This window comes from Dreissena polymorpha, chromosome 9 (assembly GCF_020536995.1).
Source record: "Dreissena polymorpha isolate Duluth1 chromosome 9, UMN_Dpol_1.0, whole genome shotgun sequence".
Lineage (NCBI taxonomy): Eukaryota > Metazoa > Mollusca > Bivalvia > Myida > Dreissenidae > Dreissena > Dreissena polymorpha.
In genome coordinates, this window is record NC_068363.1 from 61,338,908 (window position 1) to 61,346,582 (window position 7,675).

Sequence of the window (7,675 nt, forward strand, 5' to 3'; positions counted from 1 at the left end):
ACTACCCCTCTGCAGACTGCACAGGCTAATCCAGGAAGACACTACGCCTCTGCAGACTGCACAGGCTAATCCAGGAAGACACTACCCCTCTGCAGACTGCACAGGCTAATCCAGGAAGACACTACGCCTCTGCAGACTGCACAGGCTAATCCAGGAAGACACTACGCCTCTGCAGACTGCACAGGCTAATCCAGGAAGACACTACGCCTCTGCAGACTGCACAGGCTAATCCAGGAAGACACTACGCCTCTGCAGACTGCACAGGCTAATCCAGGAAGACACTACCCCTCTGCAGACTGCACAGGCTAATCCAGGAAGACACTACGCCTCTGCAGACTGCACAGGCTAATCCAGGAAGACACTACGCCTCTGCAGACTGCACAGGCTAATCCAGGAAGACACTACGCAATTGTATTTAGTCCACTTTTCCAAGAACGAGGCTCATATTTTTGTAAATAAAAACATTTGTTGATAGTGTCGACTCAGAGTTTCATGTTAATATTATACCTGCTCAAAAAAGAAAGTCTACTGATGGTCCCTTTATAATTTTTGTGAATGGTCATGAGTCTGCCTTGAATTTGGTAGATTTCTAAGTGTGAACACTTCTTAATTTGGAAGTACTCAGAAGTGTTGAAGTCATATTTATCCCCAAAAAACAAAAAAAGGTACTGGTTTTACCCAGAAAATATAATCGGAGATGTCACAATAACCTAGCTTTCTATATAATCCAGTTTAAATAAGTTTAACTAAGATCTTATCATGAATCATTTGACTGCACTTATATTTAATTGTGTTCAACTGCTAGTATTAAAAAATTAATTCCATGTTTTTTGTTCTCTCCTGTATTTTTTTATGATTGAGGAACCATTTTTTTAAAGCCATGACTATTTATTGTGTTTCAAAATTATTTTTTGCACATGAAAAGAGTTCAAACTATTTTTTAGCCCGTCATTTGCGGAAAAATTAACAAATTGAATATTAAATAAATATAAATTGAGTGCAAATGTGTTTAAATCAATTTCAAATGGTTTAGTTTAACATTAAGATTGTTATCTGTTTGTCTTTAAAGCCTTTTCGTAACAGTTTCAGAATCACTTATTGTGTGTTTTCAATATTGAGTAACGCCAAATCAGCTCAATAAAAGTTATCTTTGGGTGCGATCATATTTAAATGTCATTTGTATAGTCCTAATGCGGGACTATTTACCACCTTTTGCTTTTGAATAGGTGTTATTCTATCCATACAAGAGGATAACAACGCAAGATGACAAAAGGGCCGATCAGGGTTAGAAGACGCTTTCAATGCACTTGAGTGATACAGAGTATCGCATATCAAAAATCTGGATCCTCTGAAGGTATTTTTGAGATCGTGTTGAGATAATGGTGTTTGACAGATTATTAAATGCGCTTATTTACGAGAGCTCACAGAGATTTTGTATTTTGCAATAAATAATGAAATAATTGTTGTCACAAGGATAATCGAAATAAACAAGCAGCATTGTTTTTCTGTAAACAAAATAATTAACAAAACAAAATGTTCAAATAAAACAAATAAAAGGATGTTACAAAAAATTGTTGTTTGTTAATAATTTATTATTGCCTTTTGCGCTTTATAAGGAATTAATTGCTTCTAATTTTATTTAAATACATAATTATTTACCATCATGTGTTATTAAAAATAATATAAATCATTTTCCCCTGTTCTCAGGTAATTTAGTAAACATTAACAAATGGAGATGTTTTGTTCTTTAATGACATTTTTTTTGCATATTCACATGCCGTTATTTTAATGAGAAAAATTGTTTAAATAGTATTCTTAAATGAACCTTTACAAATACCTTTTTAATGACACCAAATTGTTTCCTAAATTCAACACCGTTTTTAATTTAATTTTGATTTTCCACCATGTTTAATAGCCTTTGTACCAAAATGAATCATTTTGCAATTAATATTCTATATGTTTTAGCGACCTCATAGTAAAGCTCTGTATCGCTTTCATTTAAATTCATTTTTTTGCATTGAAATTTATATTGCATTAATTATAGTTAATTCGTAGCCAGGTATCACCACTGGTCCCCTATTCATCAGGTAGAATATCAAAGACATTCTTTGTGGGCATCTTAATTTAGATAAACACAGGTGGCAAACTAAAATGAGATTTTGAACACAGAAATTTAAGAGCGGTTGAATATTTATCATTTCCATAAAGGATGGATACATGTTTTAATTACCTTCAATGTGGGTGATGTTATGAATAAGGATGGTGATTTGTTATTCTGAAATATTTATTGCTATCAACTGGTGCTGTCTTTTCATACAATTAATTACATCAAATTTGGCACAAGCTGTTTGTTGACTTGTAACAATATTTGTATAGATACATGAATGAAAATAGGTAATTTTTTTAGGGTTGGGTTAGTTAGTTGTTATTGGTGTTTTTCATGGTTGTATGTTTTCTTTCTTAGTAATTTTGATGTTTTGTTGTGTCGCTGCTGCTGCGGATGATGATGATAATGATTGATACAGTCATTTATTCAATGCTACTCCTGCTGAAGATTATTGATACAGTAATATATATTATACTGTTGCTGCTATTGATGATGATAATGATGATGGATACAGTCATATATATTAGGCTTTATGATGATGATGATATTGATATTGATGATGATGATGATGATGATGATGATGATGATGATGATGATGATGATGATGATGATGATGATGATGATGATGATGATGATGATGATGAAACTTGGTCAGAACATTTGTCCCATTGATACCTCGACTGAATTCGAAACTGGGTCATGCTGGGTCAAAAACTAGGTCACTAGGTAAAAAAAAAAAAGAAAAACGTTGTGAACACTGTAGAAGTCACATTTGATGCCAAATCTTCATGTAACTTTGTCAAAATGTTTGTCTTTATGATATTTTGGTTGAGTTCAATAATAGTTCCGGGCTGTTGAAAAACATGGCCGCCAGGGGGCAGGGCAGTATTCCTTATATGGCTATAGAGAAACCTTATGAACACTCTAGAAGTCACAATTTTTGCCCAATCATCATGAAACTTGGTGGAAACATTGGTTTCATTGATATCTTGGACGAGTTCGAAAATGGTCCAGATAGGTGAAAAAACATTGCCACCAGGGGGGCGGGGCAGTTTTCTCTATATGTATATTGTGAAAACATGTGAACACTCTAGAAGTCACATTTTTGGTCCAATCTTCATGAAATTTGGTCAGAACATGTGTATTCTGGATATGACAGTTTAGTTCGAAAATGGTTACGCTTGCTTGAAAAACATGGCTGCCAAGTGGTGGGGCATTTTTCCTTATATGGCTATAGTAAAATCTTGTTAACACTCTAAAGGCCACATTTATTGTCTGATCTTCATGAAACATGGTCAGAAGATTCATCCCAATAATATCTTGGACGTGTTCGAAAATAATGCCGGTTAGTAAAACCTTGTTAACACTCTTGAGTCCACATTTATTTTCCGATCTTCATGAAACTTGCTCAGAAGATTTTTACCAATGATATCTTGGATGAGTTAAAAAATGGTAACCTTTGCTTGAAAAACATGGCTGCCAAGGGGCGGGGCATTTTTCCTTTTATGGCTATAGTAAAATCTTAATAACACTCTAGAGGCCACATTTATTTCCAATCTTCATGAAACTTGGTCAGAAGATTCATCCCAATAATATCTTGGAAGAGTTTGAAAATGATGCCACTTGGCTGAAAAACATGGCCGCCAGGGGGCGGGGCATTTTTTCTTATATGGCTTTAGTAAAACCTTGTTAACACTCTAGAGGCCACATTTATTTTCCAATCTTCATGAAACTTGGTCAGAAGATTCATCCCAATAATATCTTGGAAGAGTTAAAAAATGATGCCCTTTGGTTGAAAAACATGGCCGCCAGGGGGCTGGCATTCTTCCTTATATGGCTATAGTAAAACCTTCTTAACACTCTAGAGGCCACATTTATTGTCCAGTAAATGAAATTTGATCAGAAGATTGGTCTCAATGACATCTTGGATGAGTTTGAAAATAATTATGTTTGCTTGATAAACATGGCTTCCAAGGGGCGGTCTTCATGAAACTTGGTCAGAAGATTTGTTCCAATAATATCTTGTTATCTCAGGTGAGCGACTTTGGGCCTTTCAGGCCCTCTTGTTGGTTCTAGATATTGCAATTTTCAAATATGCATGAGTTTACTGATGGGATACATGATATTATCTGTCCATTCCAGTATTCAGATGACTTTGACGAGGAGTTAATTTATAATGAATATTTTGTTGAACATTAATGTCTTCACAGCTAATGTTGTTGATCACCGTGCCCATGCATTTTTCTGAACGTAATGTTAACTAATAATAGTCAATGCCATCTTGTTGATAATTGTCATGTATGTGATGGTTATGGGTTGATCATTGATAAATAGGACAATGAACAAAGATGACGTCACATACATGACAATTATCAACAAGTTGACAGCACATACAGGACATTGATCAACAAGTTGATATCACATACAGGACAATCATCAACATGTTGACATCACATACTGGACAATCATCAACAAGTTGACAAGTATGTGTAGTGATCAACAAGTTGACATCACATACAGGACAATGATCAACAAGTTGATATCACATACAGGACATTGATCAACAAGTTGATATCACATACAGGACAATCACCAACAAGTTGATATCACATACAGGACAATCATCAACAAGTTGATATCACATACAGGACATTGATCAACAAGTTGATATCACATACAGGACAATGATCAATAAGTTGATATCACATTCAGGACAATCATCAACAAGTTGATATCACATACAGGACATTCATGTACAAGTTGACATCACATACATGATAATGATCAACAAGTTGACATCACATACATGACAGTGATCAACAATTTGGCATCACATACAGGACATTGATCAACAAGTTATTATCACATACAGGACATTGATGAACAAGTTGATATCACATACAGGAGAATGATTAACAAGTTGATATCACATACAGGACAATGATCAATAAGTTGATATCACATACAGGACAATGATCAATAAGTTGACATAACATACTGGAGAATGATCAACAAGTTGACATCACATACAAGACAAAGATCAATAAGTTGATATCACATTAAGGATAATGATCATTAAGTTGATATCACATACAGGACAATCATCAACAAGCTGACATCACATACAGGACAATGATCAACAAGTTATTATCACATTTAGTACAATTATCAACAAGTTGATATTATGTACAGGATAATGATCAACAAGTTGACATCACATATAGGACATTGATCAACAAGTGTGTATCACATACAGGACATTGATTAACAAGTTGACACCACATACAAGACAATGATCAACAAGTTGATATCACATACAGGACAATCATCAAAAAGTTGATATCACATAAAGGACAATTATAAAATCAACAAGTTGATATCACATACAGGACAATAATCAACAAGTTGACATCAAATACAGGACATTGATTAACAAGTTGATATCACATACAGGACAACAATCAACAAGTTGATATCACATACAGGACAATAATCAACAAGTTGATATCACATACAGGACAATAATCAATAAGTTGACATCACATACAGGACATTGATCAACAAGTTGACATCACAAACAGGACGTTGATCAACAATTTGACATCACATACAAGACAATGATCAACAAGTTGACATCACATACAGGACATTGATCAACAAGTTGATATCACATACAGGACAATAATCAACAAGTTGATATCACATTCAGGACAATAATCAATAAGTTGACATCACATACAGGACATTGATCAACAAGTTGACATCACAAATAGGACATTGATCAACAATTTGACATCACATACACGACAATGATCAACAAGTTGACATCACATACAGGACATTGATCAACGAGTTGATATCACATACAGGACAATGATCAACAAGTTGACATCAACAAGTTGACATCACATACAGGACATTGATCAACAAGTTGACATCGCATACAGGACATTTATCAACAAGTTAACATCACATACAGGACAATCATCAACAAGTTGATATCACAAACAGGATAATTATCAACAGGTCGACATCGCTACAGGACAAAAATCAACAAGTTGACATCACATACAGGACATTGATCAACAAGTTTGCACCACATACACAACCTGTTGATAATTGTCCTGTACATAATAACAATATAACAATTTCTGGACCTATTTTCTGCAGGTGATACATGCATGTCCTTGTTACTTGTTGCCGATTGTCTGGCTCTATCTCATTAATATGGTACCGCATGATGTTCATCCAGAAAGGGCTTTGAATAAAAGAATACATATCTGGTTTTATACTTGTCTTAGGTTTCACACATCAAACTTTGTCAGCTTTCCCTCCAAAACATTGTATTTAGGGGAGCTAATTGCATGTTTATTCACCCATAATTATACATGCTCTATCTGGATTGATGTCATTCAAGCTTTTTATACATGTTATATTGCCATTTAAGAAAGAAAAATGAAGCTTGTGAAATAAAAGTATGGTTGGAGAAGGTTTAAGTCACACCTGTCAAATTTCAGTGAGGACATTTGAGATGATTTTTGTCAGAATTTTATGTGGTATGATTAGTTGTTACTATTAGTGTCACATGAACTTTGTTTTAGCAAATTTCTTTCATTTAACCATGTCAATTTTTTTTAAACATTGATCTATAATTGCGGGTATCAATCAGCAGACCAAACAACAAAAACAAAAGTAATGTGAATTTAAGAAAGAAATAGTGGTATTAAAATCACCACTTTTGTGCCATATTTAGTGCAGAGGTCTATTAAATAAGTTTATTGATATATCTTAGGCCAATTGTTCTATTTTCTGGCTCAATATGTGCCACCTCAAAGCTGATCTATATTAACAAAAGTTAATTGGACGTTTTAATGCCCCTCAATGCAAACTTGTTACAGTGTTTTATTGCCTGCTGCCTTGGCAACACCGGCTGTTAATTGGCCAATGTGTGTTTAACCTATTTTGATATTGTCTACAATTAATCAGCAAGTTTTGTGTAATCAGTTGGGACAGGTAATTTTATGACAGGTGAGGGCTCTAATATTGTAATTAATCCCCGGGCAAATATGTGATAACACTAAACTGTGCAGCCCCAAACTGATCACATGGTAATTAAAATCCATTAAGCCCCATGTAACTCTTGGGCTTGCTTTGTTGAAGTGAAAGTTAGTTGGCTCTTTTAACTTAAATTAGTGATTGCTTACCTGTGGTGAAGTGTGTTTTATTCTACTCTCTTGTGTCACATATAAATGTTTGTTAGGCATTCATTTTTTGTTTTGATTGAACTGTTTATGTGTAAAGTGAGTTTAGTATATTGAATGATCTATGTCTTTGAAATATTAATAAGAATCATACACATATAATACAAACTTTGTAATATTATAATATTATTTAATAATAAGAATCCATAGCTGGATATTTTAAATCTATTGCCAGATTCTAAATCGTGCCCAATTTTTATCCCATATCATCATCATCATTCCCTTGACTGGTCTGGCAGTTGGGGGAAATGAAAACAATGACACAGAGATCCTCTGCCATTCAGGTTGTGGGCTGCTATGAGTGACC